At 38.5% G+C, this 22,334-nt stretch overlaps 2 long non-coding RNA genes across 3 annotated transcripts; both read right to left on the reverse strand.

The window, feature by feature from the left end:
• Positions 1 to 12,064: 12,064 nt before the first annotated feature.
• On the reverse strand, positions 12,065 to 13,741 carry LOC134935394 (uncharacterized). 2 transcript variants are annotated; one of them, XR_010180109.1, is made up of 4 exons: positions 13,674 to 13,741; positions 13,252 to 13,325; positions 12,742 to 12,837; positions 12,065 to 12,305 (listed from the first exon to the last, which is right to left on the reverse strand). It is a non-coding gene; the product is annotated as an uncharacterized LOC134935394 (long non-coding RNA). The 2 variants fall into 2 exon arrangements; XR_010180108.1 differs by lacking the exon at positions 12,065 to 12,305 and adding an exon at positions 12,551 to 12,657.
• A 5,236-nt stretch (positions 13,742 to 18,977) lies between these two features.
• On the reverse strand, positions 18,978 to 19,847 carry LOC134935395 (uncharacterized). Its single transcript, XR_010180110.1, has 3 exons — positions 19,677 to 19,847; positions 19,167 to 19,262; positions 18,978 to 19,082 (listed from the first exon to the last, which is right to left on the reverse strand). It is a non-coding gene; the product is annotated as an uncharacterized LOC134935395 (long non-coding RNA).
• Between the last annotated feature and the right edge of the window lie 2,487 nt (positions 19,848 to 22,334).

Below are 22,334 nucleotides of genomic sequence, written 5' to 3' on the forward strand. Positions count from 1 at the left end.
CCCTTGAAGTCTTCACTTTTTACCTCATAAAAAGCTTTTCTCAGGGCTGCTTGGAGCAGCCCTCTGTTAAGTGCCTGCTTACTGCAGCACCAACTGACAAACTGAGCTCCTGTGCTGGGAGGCGGGGTGATATAGGAGGCGGCACTGTGCATTCTGGGAACAGTCAAAGCTTTGAGCCTGTTGGTGCCTCAGATCAAGATCCTACTCTACACCCCATTGTCCAGACTTGTGGAACCCAGTGTACTCCGCAGCAGAAAGTGCTTCTGTGATATTAAGTGGCGTGTGAAAGCTAAAATGACCAAGCAAGGAGGCCAAGTTTGCATGACAAACAGGAGGTGACCGTCCTTTTGTCGCCACTTATTTAGAGTATGAAGAGCCCCTGCAGAACCTGATTCCTTCGGAAGTAGTGAGAGGGACTTATGTCCGGGACTCAGATCGCCCAAGGAGGCTGGTAAGTTGTGTTTTTTAATATATTAAGTTTGAAGATGCACTAAATTGTTAATTGTTTTTACTTTTTAGTATGCTTTATACTGTACATTGTTTTAATGTATTGGTCAGTAATAGTGAAGCATGTTTTCTCACAAATATTTTATCATTGTGTATGCTGACAACACTGAAATGTATGTTGTGAAGGTGTTGTTTTTTTGTGTTTATCATTATTTCAGTATGTTGTAGTGAGAGTTTCAAATATTTGTCATGGCTTTTGTTGTAGAATCATGCAGACCAATCTTTAATATTTTATTTGGGTATTGTGCAAATACTATTCCTACCGTACTGTTTTTTTTTATTTTTGTAATACATGGTAATACATGGTTAGTCACATTATGTGTTATAGTTGTTTAAAAGTATGCAAACATTTTGGATAATGTTGTTTTTTATTATACATTTAAAAAAAATTACAAACATCAGTTTTGAATTCATGAGTAGCAACGTATGTGTGATGATTACATTTTTAGGATATTAATTAAATGCTTCATATCCATTTTCAGTCTACAAAAAGTCAAAAAGAGCCTCTGGCCCTGTCTCCACTCCTACTGAAGCTGGGGATGCTGATGAAGTTGGTAAGTACATTAGCATTGGGTGTGTTATCACATCAATTTGGTTACAACAATAATTTAGATTTTTGTTAGGTCCATCTACACACGTGTTGCCACCATGGAAACGCAGTCTGGGTGTGTTTTCAAGACCAGTACACGTCACACCGTGTTGACGCATGTCGGAGGCATCAACTGTGCCACCAATGCAACTCCTCGACAGTCCGCCGCCATTGTCACCACATTCGCCAAACCTGCTTGGTGAGTAAAAAAAACAACACATACTTTCACACACACACACTTTACCATAAGTCAAACATTAGGCTAAATTTTCTAAGATGTAAGTTCTATTTAAGATGGGATTTTGCCCATAGCAACCAATCAGATTCTACTACTCATTTATGTAGCACCTTCTAGAAGGTTAAACATGGAATGTGATTGGTTGCTATGTGCAACATCCCAGCTTAAATAGAACTCCATCTTAGAAAAATTACACCATTGTAGTTTCACAGTTTAAGGAAGCAGCTTAATGGTATGTAAATAATGCTCCTCTATCAAACTTATCATTATGGTCTTAAATCACTTATACAAATAGAATTGATGTGTATATGTTGTCCATAGCCAAATCAGAATATAATGTAGCAAATTAATGACCCAAAAGTTTAGCAAATATATAAAATGTGGATAAGGATAACAACCACAAATTACTAATTAAAGTGTCCTACCATTTGTAGCCCTAGGAAGCAAAACACATAAGATATTCTTCATTAGTTGGTTAAATTATGCATACACACAACTGGTCTCTCATTTCAGGGGATACCAATCTTCACCCAACTCAGCCAGGCCAAGTGCACCAACCTGACACATTTACCTTAAATCTGACAGCAATACCACTGCCTGACCCAATTACTACACATATGTCAACTCCTCCCACTCAAAGGACACCTGAATATGACATAAGGCCAACCACACCACTAGCACAGTCTCAGGAACAGGTTTTTGGGGACAGCTGGTCCACCAAGCAAGCAAATAAATTAGAATGTTTGCGTAGGCCAACCCAATTTATTGGTAGTATGGCCCATCACGTACCCAGATAATGCAGAAGCAACAGAAGTCAAACCACAGAACTCACCAGAATGGCTAACACCCCAGAATTAATGAGGGCAGACAATAATAGGATGCTAGACACATACCAAAGAATAATGGATGAGAATCGCAGGCTCCATCAAGCCTACCTGCAGATATTAACAGCCACCCAAAATGCACAAGAGAGCATGGTCCGCATCATGGAAACCCACACGACAGCCACTAGAGACTTGAATGTCACTCTAACAACTTTAACACAACATCTCACTCATCAATCTGAACAAACAAGCACCAGTTCTACAGGCACAACCCCCTTAGTGTCACCTGTAACATCGCCACCAAGACGTTCTGCCCGAACACAGCCAGACACAAGTGGTAAAGGGCCATCCAGCTTCAGAGGACGACATGGGAAATAATTGTTCATAATAATGTGTCTGGAATGGACATTGGTAATTTTATGCAAGTAGCATTTTACATGTTCTGGTCACAATTAAGGCCATGCTTTAATTTTTGCCAAAAATGCTTAAAATTTGACATCTCCAAAACTAAAACAAAGCTGCAAAGGGAAAAATTGTCAATTAATTCTAGAGTAATTTGAGTACAGTTGTTTAAGTATATAATATGTATGGTCACATTCAAGCAACATAGACTACACATTCAGCAATGGTTAAGTATTTATAGAGAGAAAAGTGTCCTAAATAACAGCTTATTCTATTCTTAAAAAATACCTTAGGGAGATGTAAAAGCATGGTCAAACATACACAAAGCAAACAAAAAAACACATAGAATACTGTGCTACTATAATGTTTATAATAACTTTGCTTACAGTTATTATAGATTGAAATGTATACTGCATACAGTAAAAAGTGGTATGTTGTTTAAAAACTAAAAATAATACAATAAAACTTTAACACTATCTTCAAAACCATACAGGGTTATTATAACAATTACCTTAGTAATTGGAGAGTAGTGACAGATGTTAAACACGCCAGGCAAAAGCAGTTCTATTTGTAATGTCTTCATTTCTATGAATCGAGGCCTTTCGCAGCCGAGTTTAAGGTATTTCCGTCTGCATTCATAAATACGAATCCTTGGTAAATTACCGTGTTGTATGAAATAACAACCGCATTTGACCGATGGACTATTCATTCGTATTTGTGTAGTTGCCATGAAAAACAATACGAATAGCCCAAACACTGCAGAGTTTAATGTTTAGTAAATTACCGAGATGCCACTTAGAAACAAAAGCAAACTTGAATGGAATCGAATGGAAACGGGACCTTCAGATGTGTCCACTTACATCTTTGCTTTTTTACCAATTTAGCACAACATGCAAAACACGGCTAAGCTGTTTTTCACGAGTAGCGAGTGGATGAATTTTAAATTTTTTGTTTGCCATAATAGAATATGTATAAAGTAACATACAGATGGGTCCACGGTTATCTTGACTAGTTTTCTGCGCCTAGGCACAACATGACTTATTAGCATAAACCTTTCATCTATTGTTCTCAGCTGCAATACAATACAGAGAACAATACAGCAGGGGATTAAGTCTGACTGGCCAGTCTCTGTTAATCCTATTAAAGGTCAAGATAAACATGGACCCATCTGTATTAAAGAAGCAAATTAAGAAAAATCACAAGGCATGGCTAAATCTCTGAGTTTATAGCATGCAAAACCGTGCCATACATGGCGGGATATAGCAAAGATGTATGTGGACACATCTGTTAGTACATTTCCCTAACTGTCTCCACTTCTGGATAGTCCCTATACTGACTGTGTCATTTAACACACATATATATCACAATATGCTTTTTTTCCTGGTTTAAGACTGCCAGATCATTGGCTTAAAAAAACAGAACCTCAGTCAAGTGTACTAATTAATGAGCACCTGGAGAAATAGCTGACCAGAATTGATTTGCATATGGAAAAATGGGGTGTAAGAGATAACCATCTGCAGTATCTGAGGTCTTGTGCATGTGTTGTAATGGTGCTGTGGCTCTGGTCGAGTGTACCATTAGCTGCAGTCTGATTGACAGAGACAAGGAGCACTGAAGAAAATGGGGACATGCTGAAGCCAGTTTTTGCATACTAATGGACATCCTGAGTAACCTGAGAGCTGCTCAGATGTCTGATAGGCATGTCGATGTTCACACTGTGGATCTGATGCTGCATTTTCAGGCACAGTCCGCAAATCTGAGAAATCGTCAGTGATTGTCTATTCTATCTTCATCATTAGCATATGTACTGAGATTCACTGCAGCCAAAAACACAGCACAGATTCACCCTGTGACCATGCTGCAGATCATATGAGAACAAGGGCTAATATAGAGTAGACTGGGTGTAGTCTTCTCCCAAGGTCCAGCATATATACTGTCATACATGATAATAAGCAACTATGACTAAGCAATGGTTTTCATGCCTGGTATAGGAAATCAGTTACGAGAAACAATTTAACCCTGCCTGTCACACTAATACCTTTACTAACCGGAGCAGTTTTAGGTGCAGGCAAGCAGGGCGAGTGCCTGGGGTGCTGCAGCCTGAGGGCCCGGCCGCAGTCACCCTGCAGGTGCCCGCACCCTTCATTCCATACCCCAGCTGCAGCAGGGACTGTGGGCTGCATAGGTACCCGCTGCGGCCCACACCAGTCACAGAGACAGACACTAGAGGTCTCACTTGACCTCTAGCGTCTGTCTCACTGCTCTTCTCCAAACACCAGAGGTCAAGTGGGATTGGGCTTTCTCTGTCAATGGTGTCAGCTGCAGCAGGCGCCCACACAGCACACAGCACCTGCTGCAGCCAGGGTGTGGGATGCATGGTGTTGGTGGGAAGGACCCGGCAACCCCTGACAATGAGCAGGAAACCCATGGTAATGAACAGGAAACCCCGGGCAACGAGCATGGAACCCACAGCATGAAACCCCTGACAATGAGCATGAAACCCTTGGCAACGAGCATGAGATATACATATATATATATATATATATATATATATATAGTTCAAGTTCAGAAGGGCTTTGCACAAAATTCATTCATCCATAGTGCTGGGGTGCCAAAACTCAGTCATCATTTTAGAAATAATCCGCATGTGGATATTAGGTGAAGCACGGACGACGACATGGCGCATGACATCATGACGCCATATCCGGAAGTCACAGAATATCTGGTAACTACACTGCTTCCAGTAATGCGTTCCGGGTCTGTTAGAATGCACGTCGCTACTATGGAGTTTTTGAGATATGTAAGGTGAACTTGATATGTGGTTGATAGCAATATGGTATGTGATTGGAGATGCCACTTTTGCCAGTCCGGTCTGCTGCTGACTAGGGGGCTGTAATATATGTACGCTAATAATTAAGGCCTATCTTCCGGTATTGACTGCTGAGGGAGTGTCATGTATACTTCATTTGGTATATATAGACTCAATTGGGGAGGTGGTATGTTTTGTCTCTTTGGGCACTGGGTCTTGAAAATAGGGCCTTGCATGGCCCGAAACGTTGACCTGTTCATCCATGACGCTTTTGTGAGTTAATAAATTGTGGGCTATTTATAAAGAAGACTGGTGAGTGCTCTCTTTATCCATATATATATATATATATATATATATATATATATATTAACAGTGTACACTCAGTATTTTATGATATACACTAATATTAATATGTATATACCTATCTATATATATAACAACAAAATTTCCACAAGGTGGAAGGTGCACTCTCGCTATTAATAAATGAAGTCTTTTCATAAAAAGATTTTATTGTGAAAATCGAAAAGCCTGATGAGTCGACGTTTCGGTCCGTATGACGAACCTTTTTCAAGACTAATAGCTCTTTAGGTTAACATCATTCATCATAATCAAGTGTCTGTGAAAAAAACAACAAAGTATAGACATATTCACTTATGCAGGGAACTACGCCTCCCAGGCCAAATCACATCTGCTAAGCTTCCCAGAATAAATTCAACTGTGAAGCCAATCACCAAGACCAAATGTGTCAAACCATAATAATATACTTTGATTCACCACCATCACCTGTGCCAGAGCCTCCCAGACTCATAATGCCATGTGATATAAAACATAAAGCTCACCTGTGATCAGATCAGACTTAATCAAAGGTATGTAGCACAATGAGGTAGCATATCATGACGCAGCCATACTGGTCTAGGAAGTGGGTATAGAATATACATCTAAAATTCAAATTTCAACAATGAGTTATACTCAGAGTGAGCCAAAGGTACTCTCTAGTGCATCATAAAAGGTATTCACTCACATACCTGTTCAATCAGGTCCTGCTACCTAGGTACAGCTACAGGGTCACAGTCTATACGACATGCTGTATAAAAATCACAAAAACTGCATCCGTATCTCATCTCAATTGATGTTAAGTATAAGTAAATCACTCAAATCATAACACTTACTGGAGTCTGGAGGAGAGTAGGGCGTCCCTGTGCTGCATGCTAGATTGCTGCTGCGGGACTGCTATTTAATTGTCCCGGACCGGAAGTGACCGGATCCGTGTGGAGCACCTTGTAAAAACCTCCCTCGAATCAGTGTAAATAACCAAAGCCCCATACAGGGCCCTCAAGAGCACCTCCGATGGAGCCACAGACTGTGTACCATAGGGCGCTACGTAGGGCTACCCACAACTCAGTCTGCAGAGGCTGACTCGGCCGCTCCGGCTGGACGCGGCCTTCATGCGTTCCACCTACCGGAAATGCGTTCCACGCAACCGGAAGTGTCGCGAGTGTGTTCACGAAAGCTCAGACGGGCTGATACTGAATTGAGATGCTTATAGATATTGGTTCCCAACCACTCGGGGCTGGAAATCAGGTGTCTGGGAGTAATGCATAGAGACATGTAACAAATCTCAAATGGCGGGCCATTAACGTAATGATGGTGGTGAAGGATGTGAAATACAGATGTCTAGGCCTGGGAGATAGTCCATGCAGACGAGAATAGCACAAAGGATCCATAATACACAGAAAGGATATGATATACAAAATGATAATAAAAAAATAAAAAAATAATAAAAAATGAAAAAAATAATAATGAGTGAACAAAATCAATGGAAAGTTAGAAATAAAAAATAAAGAATTGTGGACTTATATCTTGGTGATTATTTTGATATAGACCATTGCAGCCTATTGGAATTACACATACATACATACATACATACATACATATTAATATAAGTGTAGAGTGTATGTCATAAAATACTGAGTATAAATATATATATATATATATACATATATAAACACACACACACACACACACACACACACACACACACACACACATATTCATTTTAGCAAGAGGTTTAGATTGAAAAGGAGCTTTGACAGAGATTTTGATGGAACACACTGAAAAAAAACAGATTCTATGGTAGTTCCAACAGCTATTTTAACAAGCAATTAGAGCAACACTGCAGGTTGTTCAGGAATGAGACAGATTCAGGGCAACAAATGTTTAGATTTCGAATGCTGTGCAATTTAAAGAGGTGCTGTGTTGAAATAAGCTTAAGCAACATTTAAAGCAATTCAGAGACACCAAATCAGGATCACTTATATAACTTTCGGTCTCAATTCCTGCTTTTATCAAAAAGTAACACATGATGATGATAATGATGGTGATGATGATGATGATGATAATAACCAAATAAGCTCCGATTATGTAGTACAAAAATTGATTGATGCAAATATGAGAAAATGAGGACTGTTGAACTGATGAAAGGCTGTAGGTGAACTTGATGTAATGTATGATAAAAAAAAGTTGCATCTAATAGCAGCATATTTATGTTGAAATGCTGAAGCATATGCACTCATGATGCGTGCAGGTTAGTACCATTATCATTCAGTGCCTTGCTGAAGTATTCACCCCCTTGGCTTTTTACCTATTTTGTTATATTACAACCTGTCTTTTAATTTGTTTTTTTAATCTGAAATTTATGTGCTGGATCTGCACAAAATAGTCTAAGTTGGTAAAGTGAAATGAGAAAAATGTATACAAAAAAGAATTTTTATAAATCAAAATTTGAAAATCAGCATGTGTATTCAGTATTCACCCCCTTTGCTATGAAGCCCCTCAAAAGTTCTGCTGCAACCAATTACCTTCAGAAGTCACATAATTAGTGAAATGAAGTCCACCTGTGTGCAATCTAAGTGTCACATGATCTGTCAGTATAAACACACCTTTCTGAAAGGCCCCAGAGGCTGCAACCCCACTAAGCAAGAGGCATCACACCATGAAGGCTTAGGAGTTTGAAACTATGAATGTAGGAGTAGGAAATGCAGACATGTCATGGCCGTTTTCGGGTCGGTGCGACGATGTCGCCTGTGTTTCCGCCAATAGGAAACATGGCGGCAGTGCACTTCCATACGCTCTCTCACTGCATATGCAGGGGACAACCACTATTTACCAATTTCTGCTATGCGATCGCTATTGAATTCCATTGGCCCTCATTCAGCTCCAGTAGCAGTTTTGTTAAAAGATCAAAACAGCTACTGATAACATTGCATGCAGGGGGCCGCACAGCACAGGGCAAGGCCACGCAGCATGTGAAGCACCGCCCAGCGATGTGATCGCAATTCAATTGTGATCACAGAAATTGGTAAATAGCGGTAGCCCCCTGTATACACAGCCAACAGCTCATTGTCACCACGGAACGCCCGCCGCCGGTGACTCACATGGCAGTCACATCCTTTGAGGATGCAATCGCATTGTGGATGCCTGCTCACATGCCTGTGGACTCTGCACATGCACAGACATCTGAAAATCGTCTGTTTTCTATTTTAGTTAAACAGCGATTGAAGCTGAATGAGGGCCATTGTCTGCAAACTTGAATAAATGGATTTGGTATCAGTGAAAACTTTGATATGGATATTACTGTTAACACACTCCATGTGCTGCTACACACTACATACAGGTAGATACAATAATTTCATAGTATTATTAGGTGGCTCCTTCATCATGCACTACGGAGCCTTGGACACATCTCATGATCTCAGTAGCCCTATTCATCATTCTCGTTTGGACCTGTTCTATTGGTTTTGTTCCAGCCTTTTGACTATCCTGAAGCAGCAGCATTTGTGTGTACACCACACTATCTGGATACCAGAATACTTGCTTCCTGTATCTGGTTGGGATGCCAGCAGTAAGAATACCAACACCGGCATCCCAAAAGCCTAAAATTCTGAAAGGGGCACTGGAGCAAAGTCATCTTAATCCTAGCCTTCCCTTCCCCCAGCTCATTGGCGTTTCTATAATGGGTGCAATGGGTGCGGTGCACATGGTCCCCTGGGTCCAGGGGGGGCCCACACCGCACCCATTGCACCCATTTTAATACTTACCTTTCCGGAGTCCAGCACCGGGAGCTGTTATCGCGCTGGAAATCGCAGCCAAAATGGGCGTTGCTCATGCGCGGTAGCCAAATTGGTCTCCGGATCATGGCGGGCACCATGTTTCCGGAGACCTACGCATGCGCAGTAGACTCGGGTACAGTGCCGGAGTCTACAGCGCCGTGCAGAGGAGGGGGCCCACCCGGAGGTGCACACGGGCCCTCTCCTCTGTAGAAACGCTCCTGCCCCAGCATAACCCAAACCCTCCCCTCCCACAGCCCAACACTAACCCTCCCTTCACAGCCTAAACCTATCATTCCCCCCGCAGCTTTACCCTAAGCCTCCCGGCATACTTGCATTCAGGATTCCGGCTGTTGGGATTCTGGCACTGGCATTCTGACAGCTGTCGGGTTTCCGGTGCTGTGATGTCAACTACATCCCCCTGTATCTACGTATATCTTACTTAATTATTGCAACTACCTGGGTTACAGGGTCATTGTTGCCATCTGCATATTCCTACTTGCCTATAAATTATAGTCAATTATGCATTGTGAACGCTGCTACAGAATTTCTATCTTGTCATGTATGAGGAGATCGAAAATCAGATCCAAATTAGCTACTGTGATAAAAGTAAATTATTTAATTATTTAAATTACTTTCAACATCACCTTTAAAGTTTTGATTCCTAAAAGCTGACATTCTAATATGTGCAGTTGATGGGTCTGTAACAGTAGCTAGACAAAAGAGAAACCAGACTCAGTATTCAAGTTGCACTAACATCATTTTGTGACTTAAAGTTAAAAAAACACAACATTGCTTTACAGTAATATGATATAAATAACAAACAGGTAATTTCACCAGTTTACAGTTAATATGAAAAGATGTGTCAAGTCTAAAATAACCACAGACGATACAGTAGGTCTGCAGTCTAAAATAATAATGAAAATAATTAAATAAACCAATGTACATATACAGTAACTGCATTTTGTTTAGATTTTTGAAAACAGTGTTAGCACAGCTTTATTATTTTATCGTACGTTCTGTCTATCACAGGGCTATATAAATGACAACAATCAGTACAGTACACCATAAGGGGCAGATATAGATTACTTTAATTGAGTGCCTATTTTAAATATAATGTTTAACAATGCAGTCAAAATATTTCATTATTTTTCACTTTTTGTGATGTCAAAGTTCCAATTCATGTAACTATTCTTCCACTAATTGACTGTTTTAAGCTGCGGCTTGGAAGATGTCCAGCTCTGGCCAGGGGCACCAGCGATTAGTTTGAAATTATGCTGCATGAATAATTCATCATTGGCCTAACCTTTAACTAATCTATACAATGCTAAAAAAAAATCTTTTGTCCATGGAATAGCTCAGTACTTTAGAATTTAATCCTAAATATGGGGGATAATATTCTCTGAAAAGTGTTGTGGAATACATGTGTGCTATATGCTGTATAATAACAAATAATAATTAAATATATATATATATATATATATATATATATATATATATATACATACATGACAAAAACACAATTTCCAAGATGCGCTAGGTAAAAACGTATTTACGATGGTTCTTCCAATAAGATTCCTGTAGGTATGAATTGTGTACTGGAGAATACTTATATCTGGGGACCTGTAACAGACACCCCTCACCCAAACAAGAGGCCCAAGGCCAATTTGTAAAAAATTTGTTTAATAACACACATTTGAACACATAGATATCACACATAGTTCATCTTGTAGTGTTTACAATAAAAATTGTCTAAAATATTGCCAGCAAGTTACAGCCAGTGAGTTTGATGTACAATAATAATTCTAGATACTCCCTCACCTTTTGCAAGGTGTGAGCTCCAGAGGCAGAACTCTGGGAGGCAACGGAGTCATCCGCCGCCGGGCTCCTGCTCTGAAGGGGGGCACCTCTCCTCCCATTCTGTGACACCATTGAATTAAGTTAATTGATAGCTGTCGCTGTCTTTTCAGTGGCCGACTTCCTCACTGGTCCCTGCACCTTACATATCACACCCTCTTTATTATACTGAATATACTCATTTTACAAGTGTCATACCCAGAATTAGAAACCACACCCTATTACACTGGAAGCAGACACCTTACTGATGAAGCTGTTTGCTCCTGTATAGGAAATATGAGAATTTTAACTATATGAAGATACTTCTCTGACAATTACATGTAACTTCATATAGTTAGAATTCTCATGCTTCCTCTACAGGAGCAAATAGCTCCATCAGTAAAATGTCTGCTGTTACTGTAACAGGTCATGGGTCCTAATCCTGGGTATGACTGCTAAGAAATGTGTGATTTAAAATAAAAGACAATCAAATGTATAAATACAGTATATATTTTTTTTTCAGAACACTCCATACACACACACACACACACACACACACACACACACACACACACACTCTATATATATATATATATATATATATATATATAGAGAGAGAGAGAGAGAGAGAGAGTATAGAAAAAGAGGAAAAATGGCGCCCCAGGGGTTTACAAATACCCTTATACAAAGACTATTGCTTAACAGGATTTGCAATCAATATTTATACAGGTTTTTAAAACACATAACGGACTGTACTTTTCATAAAAATTTATTAAAACAATTATACAGAAACATGAAGTATATCCATCATTATTACATGTACATTATGATGTAGTTTCTCCTACAGAAATCCATCAATGGGATATGGAGGAAAGAAGGCAACCTTTCTGTTGTATCCTTATTCTTCCTCATTAAATATTCGGAGATAACATCAACAAGAAATACAGTAAACCAACGCGTTTCGTCTAGGAACTAGATTTCATCAGGGGTGCGTCTAGAAATTATAGAACAACCATTCAATAAAATATATGAATACATGAAAATACATAAAAATACATAAGAAAATGTACAAACAATCCAAAAGAACAGTCCGAAAAAACAACAAAGATGGGCAAGACAAGGAAAAAATCGAAAACATGGAATGAGCAGTTGATAATCTCACATAATTAGAAGAGACTTTAAGATGTTATTCATAAATATGGTCCACCGAAAAAGATTTTATGTTAGACATACCATAGATAATAATGTCTATCCAAAAGAGTGATAGGCCTAGATCATTGGCCGAATAGGTTCATACGTGGGCTTCCAAACATCAATGAGGCGTGAAATAAGGGCATAAAGTCAGCCTAATTGGGAATATAACAAGTTCTTGAAGGGATCTATTATCTAAATTCAATTAAACCATAGAGGTTGAATAATGTACAACATACCTCGTGAATCTGGTAACTCAGATTACGAAGAGCTCAAAAGGGAAGCATTCGTATGAAAAAAAGAGGAATCGGCAACTTCATGCACACATGGAGGACCTAATGAGTTAATTAGCATTTGTTAGTGTCTCACCTTATCATGGTGAAAGGTATACAAAAAGGGAGGGCCTAAACTCAGATACCACTCATTTCAAGAATCACTGGTATATAAACGCCTTCACATCTGAAATGTGAGGACTAGTCAGACCATAAAGATATGTTCTAGGAGGTTACTATTAATCTTTCCATACATCATAGACCTTAACCTTCATTTAAAAAAATAAAAATGGGCGTGTATTACCTCTAGTCTAATTTTTCTGTCTTTTTAGACTAGAAGTATAAAATTAATTACTTCTATATGAAGCACATGTGCTGATGAATCTGCATCTTATCAATGAAGACTCTATTCACTATTGTAATTAATCTATTAACATTAAGATTCCACAAGCACAAAATGCATTAATCATAACATACCTCAGAAGTCACAATACAGGTGAAAAATGCAGAAATCTATACAGAGTCCTTATGGTATCCTATGGATATGATACCTAGAGGATTTAATTGTATAACAACAGTTAGGACCTATGTTAACTAAGTCCCAATCTGAGAACACATGTGTATAATCACACTAATTAAAACCAATTGACCCAGGGATATATGGAAACAGACAGCAAATACTCTAAAGAAACCACCACTTAATTACCAACAGGTGGACAATGAAAGGAAGCTGTGCTAGGAGTATAACATTGCACAGCCCAGCATGAAGGCTTAAAAATAAAAATATATATCAGCAATTTAACAAAGTATGAATACATATTTGTGTAAAAAGAAATCCAGCATCAACTTAAGCTAAATAGAGCCTGGTGTAGAATGTCATAAAGACAAGTTTTCCTTACCTTCCAAATAGTGATCAGCAGTGAGCCAGTGATCATGCAATGAAGCATGGAGGCTAAGTGCATGTTTATATAGAAGGAACTTTGATGACCTCACTTCCTTCAGTGATACTAATTAGTGTTTAAATGACTGTGAATAACTAGTATTATGAAGTAAAAAAGGGGATCTTTATAAATCCCCTATAGCAATGTAGGTATATAATTATTTTACAACTAGTGAAAATTACCATAAACCTAAACTTAAGCCACATATAATTTAATTAATTGGCTTTCCCAAAATACCCTGTTGTGGCTAGTATCTATGTGAAATAAATGTGGTTCTGATTGACAGCTAACGGAGCCTATAGAGAAGTGAATGGGAGTGGAGGCGGGACATAAACTTTTCACACTTATTCTAATTGGTGTCCGTCAGGACAGGCCTCCCCAGCAAGGCGACTTCGGTTGCCCATAGCAACTCCAAACGCGCTGCACTCAGTTGCGCCGACGCTGGAGCTGAAAGCCCCGTCATCAGGCGCCACGGGTTGTTAGTCAGACCGGGAAGTCAGGGAGACTGACCGCGTCACGTGACCGGAAGACGTTGGGACGAGACGGCTTGCGTTCCGTCACCATGGTGACCCTTACGTCCTCAGTTCCTCAATAGGAGTCACATTCTGTGGGACACCCACAGGGAGACTGACCGCAGATTGGGACACCCACAGATTGTATCAATCGGCAACAGTGACTTATAAGTACATCATACATCCATAAATGCGCTGTTTAGATAGATTCATCAGGAACTATGAGTATTTAACTCAAAATATAGTTGCACTGTTAGTCTTATTAGATCTCACTATATACAGAAGGAACTTTGTAGAATAGCAGTAATATGAATTCTCTATACGTGACAATAAGTGGTAAATTAGCAAAATATCTAAGGAATCAATTGAAATATTGATCTATGTTAGTCTTAAAATGACATAATAGACAAGGCTCTATTTTTACATATTTTTTTTTTTTTTTTTAGTATACACACCATTTGACAAATTAACACCTAACAATTGTAAATGAATAATTAATGTGATGGTAATCATAAGGACCTCCCACTGGTCGACATATTATTGGTTCTACAGATCCCTAACCAAGGCTCAGAGAGGTAAACTAGACACCTATTGGCTATTAACAAGCTGAATAAGGACAGGTCTAAAGAAATCTCAGGGAGGAAAGAAAGAGAAAAAGAAGAATATGGATTTCACTTTCTATAAAAAGCAGGTCATATCTATATTCTCGTTAAGCCCATGCGGAATAAGCGTATTCAATGTGTAAATCCAATATGATTCTCTTTGGGCCAAGCGTATATCTCTATCCCCACCCCTTTTACTTTCCTGAATATGATCTAGGACTGTAAACGTCAACTCCTGAATATCTGAGTTGTGGTATTCTTGGAAATGTCTGGGGAGGCTGTGGTTCTGGACTTTATTTTTTATATTCCGCAGGTGTTCTTGAATTCTTATTTTTAGACTTCTCTTAGTCTTACCGATATACGAAAGCTTACAGGTACAGCAGATTTTGTAAATGACGTAATTCGTGTTACAGGTAACAATTGACTTCAACTTATGAGTTCTCATTCTTTCGTCTTTCCAGCAAAAGGCTTTCTTATCAATATGTCGACAGCATATACATCTATTACAGGGAAATAGCCCTGTTCGTGACATTAAAGGGTGTTTAGCAGTATTATCACTGATTGGTTAGCAGGGATGTAGTTTACTGGGTGCCAGAATATTCTTAAGGTTATTAGACTTCCTGAATACCATATTAGGTCTTTCTGATAGATGTGGTCCAAGTATAGGATCCTTACGTAGCAGATGCCAGTGTTTATTCAAAATGTGTCTGATTTTCCCATTTTCTTGATTGTATTGTGTAATGAAGGGTCTCTCATTCTTTAGATGGTCCTTAGTTTTTCTTTCGGTTGTGAAAAATCTGTCTCTATCTAACTCGGATGCCCGAATTTGATCCCTACGTAGCTCGGAATCTTCATATCCCCTATCAATGAACTGTTCTACTAATGCAGAGGATTGTTCCCAGTAGCTGAATATGTTGTTACAATTTTTTCGCATTCTAGTAAACTGTGAAAAAGGTACTGTTGTCTTCCATCTAGTGAGATGGCAACTGTTACGTGGTATGAAACTGTTGGCATCGGTTTCTTTAAAATGGGTTTTTGTATTCAGTAATCCATCTGCATCAATGTCAAGGAGGATATCAAGATAATCTATCGTTGAAGGATGTTGCTTGTATGTGAACCTCAGATTATAGGGGTTATCTTGGATACAGGAGATAAAACTGACGAGTGTCTCTAGTTGACCGGCCCAAATTAGGATCAAATCGTCGATGTATCTTTTATAGAACTTAATGTTAGAATGTTTAAACTTCTCCTTGGTATATATGTACTCCTGTTCCCACTGGTCCATATAGATGTTAGCATACGATGGGGCAAACTTGGTCCCCATCGCAGTCCCCTGTTTCTGAAGGTAATACTGTCCTTCAAACTCAAAGTAGTTTCGATGTAAAACAAACCAGATACCTTCTATTAAGAATTCCCTCTCATCGTTAGAAACGCTGTCATCGTCCATAAGGATTCTCTCAACTGCTTTTAATCCCTTAGAATGTGGGATGGAGGTATAAAGGGCTTGCACGTCGATTGTTACCCATCTGTACGACGGGAGCCACTGTAGTTCTCTCAAGTTCATAAGGAGACTGGTAGAATCCTTCAAATACGATTGTTGTCTTTTCACGTATGGTTGTAATTTGATATCCAAGAAGTGCGACAGGTTGGAGGTTAAGGAATCCACACCTGCCACTATAGGTCTACCTGGGGGAGGGGTTAAACCCTTATGCACTTTTGGTAAGTGGTAAAAGACAGGAATCTTAGGTTTTTTGTTGTATATATATTCGAATTCCTCTTTAACTATTACCTCTTTCTTCTTAGCCTCATTCAGCAGGATGTACAATTCTTCTATGAACTTCTCTGATGGATCCCCCTTTAATAGCTCATAAGTGGATGTATCTGTGATTTGTTTCAATGCCTCTGCAACATATGCGCTTCTTTCTTAAATGACTACAGCTCCTCCCTTATCAGCCATTTTAATAACTATGGTGTCATCCTTCTTAAGTTGTTTAACCGCTAGTCTTTCTTGAGCTGTGAGGTTATCACAAAATTTATCATTTTGAAGTTTCAATTTCTTGAAATCTTCTTTGACTGAGTCAAAGAAGAAATCAATGTGGCTACCCCTAGATTCCACTGGATAGTATCTAGAGGGGGGTGCAACTAAGGGTTTGGTTTTGGGCTCGTGGGTCAATTTTTGTACTGGATTCTTCAAGAAGTGTCTTTTTAGAGTGAGAGTACGAATGTACTTATTGAGGTTTACGAAAAGATTGAATTTATCCACGTGCTGATTAGGGGCGAACTTCAAACCCTTATTTAATACTGCTGCCTGTGCGCTTGATAGTTCCTTTTTGGAAAGATTGATGATGCCTGATTTAGAGGTTCCTGTAGGAAGTTGATTGCTCTTCTTTTTTTGTTGTTGGGCGATTTTTCTTCCCCCCTTGTGCCTCTTCTCCTGGGTTGAGATGTCTTTTCATTCCTTGTGGAGAGTCTAGGCGGGTATGGAGATGTTCCCTTTCTTGACGATACGGTAGACCTGTGTTCATTCTTGTCCCTAAAAAAGCCCTCCTTTTAGGGGAGACTGGCCTTAAAAGGTCATATCTATTGTAATATGAGTGTCTCTCATGAAAATTAATGGGGGATAATTGTGTACGGTAAGAAGATTTTCTTCCATATCTTTGTCCAGGTGATTGATTGGAACTCCTTCTCCTTCCATAGTAGTTCCTTTGTTTAGGGCGTTGCCTAGGGGCAAAATTGCGTCTCTGTTGGAAAACTTCATCCTCATAATCCTCCTGGGCTCTCCTCCTTCCTTTTTGTATTTGATATTCATTGGAGTATTGCTTATTGGGGCCACTTCCCCAGTCATGTATTTTCCCATTAGTATAATCAGTTTTATCTCGAGCAAACTTTTTTTGTTTGCGCAGAATGATCTCATTCTCTAGAGAGTCTAATTTATACTGCAAATCTGCCACGTCCCTTTTGAAATCTTCATCTTCATTAAATTTAATGTGTACCAACTCTAGTTTACCCAGTTCGACCTCTAATCCTTCTAGTTCTTTCTTCCTCTCTGTTACAATAAGCTCCACCAGTTTAGTGGCACTTTCATCCAAAATCCTATTCCACTTATCATTAAAGTCCTCACTCAGTGTTCCCATTACAGGTGTCTTATTGAGCCTTAGGCCTCTAGGGATTCGGCCTACTTCCAGGTATTTTTCAAGTGTGATGAGATCATACCAGCTTTTTAGCTCTCTGGAAGCTAGTTTCTCCATTCTATTGAGTAAATGATAATACTGTTCATTATCCTCTTCGGTTTGTTCCATGTCTTGCACATCCTCCAAGAAAATGGTTCTACATTTTTGACTCCTACTTTTACGATCGTTAAATAGAGGCATAATGCCCAGCCGCAACGGAAAGTACCTAACAAAAATAGTTAAATTCCACAAACACTCTCCTCCTGCGCTAATTGGTTTCAAAATAGGCGATTAGGTATAGCTATCTCTAGGATGGGCTGCCTGGTTCCTCTGAGTTCCTTGTTAGGAGGAACTGAGCAAAGAAAATAGAGTATAGAAAAAGAGGAAAAATGGCGCCCCAGGGGTTTACAAATACCCTTATACAAAGACTATTGCTTAACAGGATTTGCAATCAATATTTATACAGGTTTTTAAAACACATAACGGACTGTACTTTTCATAAAAATTTATTAAAACAATTATACAGAAACATGAAGTATATCCATCATTATTACATGTACATTATGATGTAGTTTCTCCTACAATAATCCATCAATGGGATATGGAGGAAAGAAGGCAACCTTTCTGTTGTATCCTTATTCTTCCTCATTAAATATTCGGAGATAACATCAACAAGAAATACAGTAAACCAACGCGTTTCGTCTAGGAACTAGACTTCATCAGGGGTGCGTCTAGAAATTATAGAACAACCATTCAATAAAATATATGAATACATGAAAATACATAAAAATACATAAGAAAATGTACAAACAATCCAAAAGAACAGTCCGAAAAAACAACAAAGATGGGCAAGACAAGGAAAAAATCGAAAACATGGAATGAGCAGTTGATAATCTCACATAATTAGAAGAGACTTTAAGATGTTATTCATAAACATGGTCCACCGAAAAAGATTTTATGTTAGGCATACCATAGATAATAATGTCTATCCAAAAGAGTGATAGGCCTAGATCATTGGCCGAATAGGTTCATACGTGGGCTTCCAAACATCAATGAGGCGTGAAATAAGGGCATAAAGTCAGCCTAATTGGGAATATAACAAGTTCTTGAAGGGATCTATTATCTAAATGCAATTAAACCATAGAGGTTGAATAATGTACAACATACCTCGTGAATCTGGTAACTCAGATTACGAAGAGCTCAAAAGGGAAGCATTCGTATGAAATAAAGAGAAATCGGCAACTTCATGCACACATGGAGGACCTAATGAGTTAATTAGCATTTGTTAGTGTCTCACCTTATCATGGTGAAAGGTATACAAAAAGGGAGGGCCTAAACTCAGATACCACTCATTTCAAGAATCACTGGTATATAAACGCCTTCACATCTGAAATGTGAGGACTAGTCAGACCATAAAGATATGTTCTAGGAGATTACTATTAATCTTTCCATACATCATAGACCTTAACCTTCATTTAAAAAAATAAAAATGGGAGTGTATTACCTCTAGTCTAATTTTTCTGTCTTTTTAGACTAGAAGTATAAAATTAATTACTTCTATATGAAGCACATGTGCTGATGAATCTGCATCTTATCAATGAAGACTCTATTCACTATTGTAATTAATCTATTAACATTAAGATTCCACAAGCACAAAATGCATTAATCATAACATACCTCAGAAGTCACAATACAGGTGAAAAATGCAGAAATCTATACAGAGTCCTTATGGTATCCTATGGATATGATACCTAGAGGATTTAATTGTATAACAACAGTTAGGACCTATGTTAACTAAGTCCCAATCTGAGAACACATGTGTATAATCACACTAATTAAAACCAATTGACCCAGGGATATATGGAAACAGACAGCAAATACTCTAAAGAAACCACCACTTAATTACCAACAGGTGGACAATGAAAGGAAGCTGTGCTAGGAGTATAACATTGCACAGCCCAGCATGAAGGCTTAAAAATAAAAATATATATCAGCAATTTAACAAAGTATGAATACATATTTGTGTAAAAAGAAATCCAGCATCAACTTAAGCTAAATAGAGCCTGGTGTAGAATGTCATAAAGACAAGTTTTCCTTACCTTCCAAATAGTGATCAGCAGTGAGCCAGTGATCATGCAATGAAGCATGGAGGCTAAGTGCATGTTTATATAGAAGGAACTTTGATGACCTCACTTCCTTCAGTGATACTAATTAGTGTTTAAATGACTGTGAATAACTAGTATTATGAAGTAAAAAAGGGGATCTTTATAAATCCCCTATAGCAATGTAAGTATATAATTATTTTACAACTAGTGAAAATTACCATAAACCTAAACTTAAGCCACATATAATTTAATTAATTGGCTTTCCCAAAATACCCTGTTGTGGCTAGTATCTATGTGAAATAAATGTGATTCTGATTGACAGCTAACGGAGCCTATAGAGAAGTGAATGGGAGTGGAGGCGGGACATAAACTTTTCACACTTATTCTAATTGGTGTCCGTCAGGACAGGCCTCCATAGCAAGGCGACTTCGGTTGCCCATAGCAACTCCAAACGCGCTGCACTCAGTTGCGCCGACGCTAGAGCTGAAAGCCCCGTCATCAGGCGCCACGGGTTGTTAGTCAGACCGGGAAGTTAGGGAGACTGACCGCGTCACGTGACCGGAAGACGTTGGGACGAGACGGCTTGCGTTCCGTCACCATGGTGACCCTTACGTCCTCAGTTCCTCAATAGGAGTCACATTCTGTGGGACACCCACAGATTGTATCAATCGGCAACAGTGACTTATAAGTTCATCATACATCCATAAATGCGCTGTTTAGATAGATTCATCAGGAACTATGAGTATTTAACTCAAAATATAGTTGTACTGTTAGTCTTATTAGATCTCACTATATACAGAAGGAACTTTGTAGAATAGCAGTAATATGAATTCTCCATACGTGACAATAAGTGGTAAATTAGCAAAATATCTAAAGAATCAATTGAAATATTGATATATGTTAGTCTTAAAATGACATAATAGACAAGGCTCTATTTTTACATAATTTTTTTTTTTTTTTTTTAGTATACAAACCATTTGACAAATTAACACCTAACAATTGTAAATGAATAATTAATGTGATGGTAATCATAAGGACCTCCCACTGGTCGACATATTATTGGTTCTACAGATCCCTAACCAAGGCTCAGAGAGGTAAACTAGACACCTATTGGCTATTAACAAGCTGAATAAGGACAGGTCTAAAGAAATCTCAGGGAGGAAAGAAAGAGAAAAAGAAGAATATGGATTTCACTTTCTATAAAAAGCAGGTCATATCTATATTCTCGTTGAGCCCATGCGGAATAAGCATATTCAATGTGTAAATCCAATATGATTCTCTTTAAGCCAAGCGTATATCTCTATCCCCACCTCTTTTACTTTCCTGAATATGATCTAGGACTGTAAACGTCAACTCCTGAATATCTGAGTTGTGGTATTCTTGGAAATGTCTCACGCACACATACATACATATATTTATCTTGATATAGGAAATAGGGGGCACCAATATTTATCTTGCCTCCGGGCATCTGTGACAAACTTACGCCACTGGTGAGCTCAAGAGGGAGTATCTTCACAGACTGGTTTAGTAGCTTTGACTGACAGACCCAACACGTTTTGTCTTAACGACTTCATCAGGGGTAGCTTGTTTGGGAATAGATAGAATAAATTACTATAAAAAAATTATAGCTGGAAAGAGAACTAATGTCCTAAATTAAGGACCAAAGTAGGAAAAATATATGTGGTATGAGAAATTTAAAATTAGGTAAATACCCACCGAATATAAAAAGCAGGCTTATTTGCCACTGTTGGGTTTGTATATAGAGAATCACAACCTAAGAGATGTGTAAATAAATAAAAAACACATTAATAAATGTGTTTGTACATGACAAACCAATGTTGGATCAATTAGGGCCACAGGACCTACCTTGAAAATAGAAACAAATGCTCTCCTATAATGCTCCTTATGGGAGCTTCAGGTATAGTTCCTCTCAAGAATATTGGCAGTCCTGTAGTGGTGTTATTTTTATGGCAAACTGCCTGAAAAAGGAGAAATCTGAAATATACCCATATCTAAAAGGTATATAGGATTGAATTTAAACAAAAAACTGACAAAAAAATTGCTGTGCGCGTACCTGAATATTCAAATCTTGTATCAAGACTATTTTAATTCAGGTTCTGATATAAGTAAAAAAAAGAAATCACTTATGTGAGAGAGCGCAAAAAGATTTTAAACATTTTTATTTTATTTTAAAAAACTTTTAAAACTATCATAGCATCATCATATGCAT

Source organism: Pseudophryne corroboree, chromosome 6, assembly GCF_028390025.1.
Source record: "Pseudophryne corroboree isolate aPseCor3 chromosome 6, aPseCor3.hap2, whole genome shotgun sequence".
NCBI lineage: Eukaryota > Metazoa > Chordata > Amphibia > Anura > Myobatrachidae > Pseudophryne > Pseudophryne corroboree.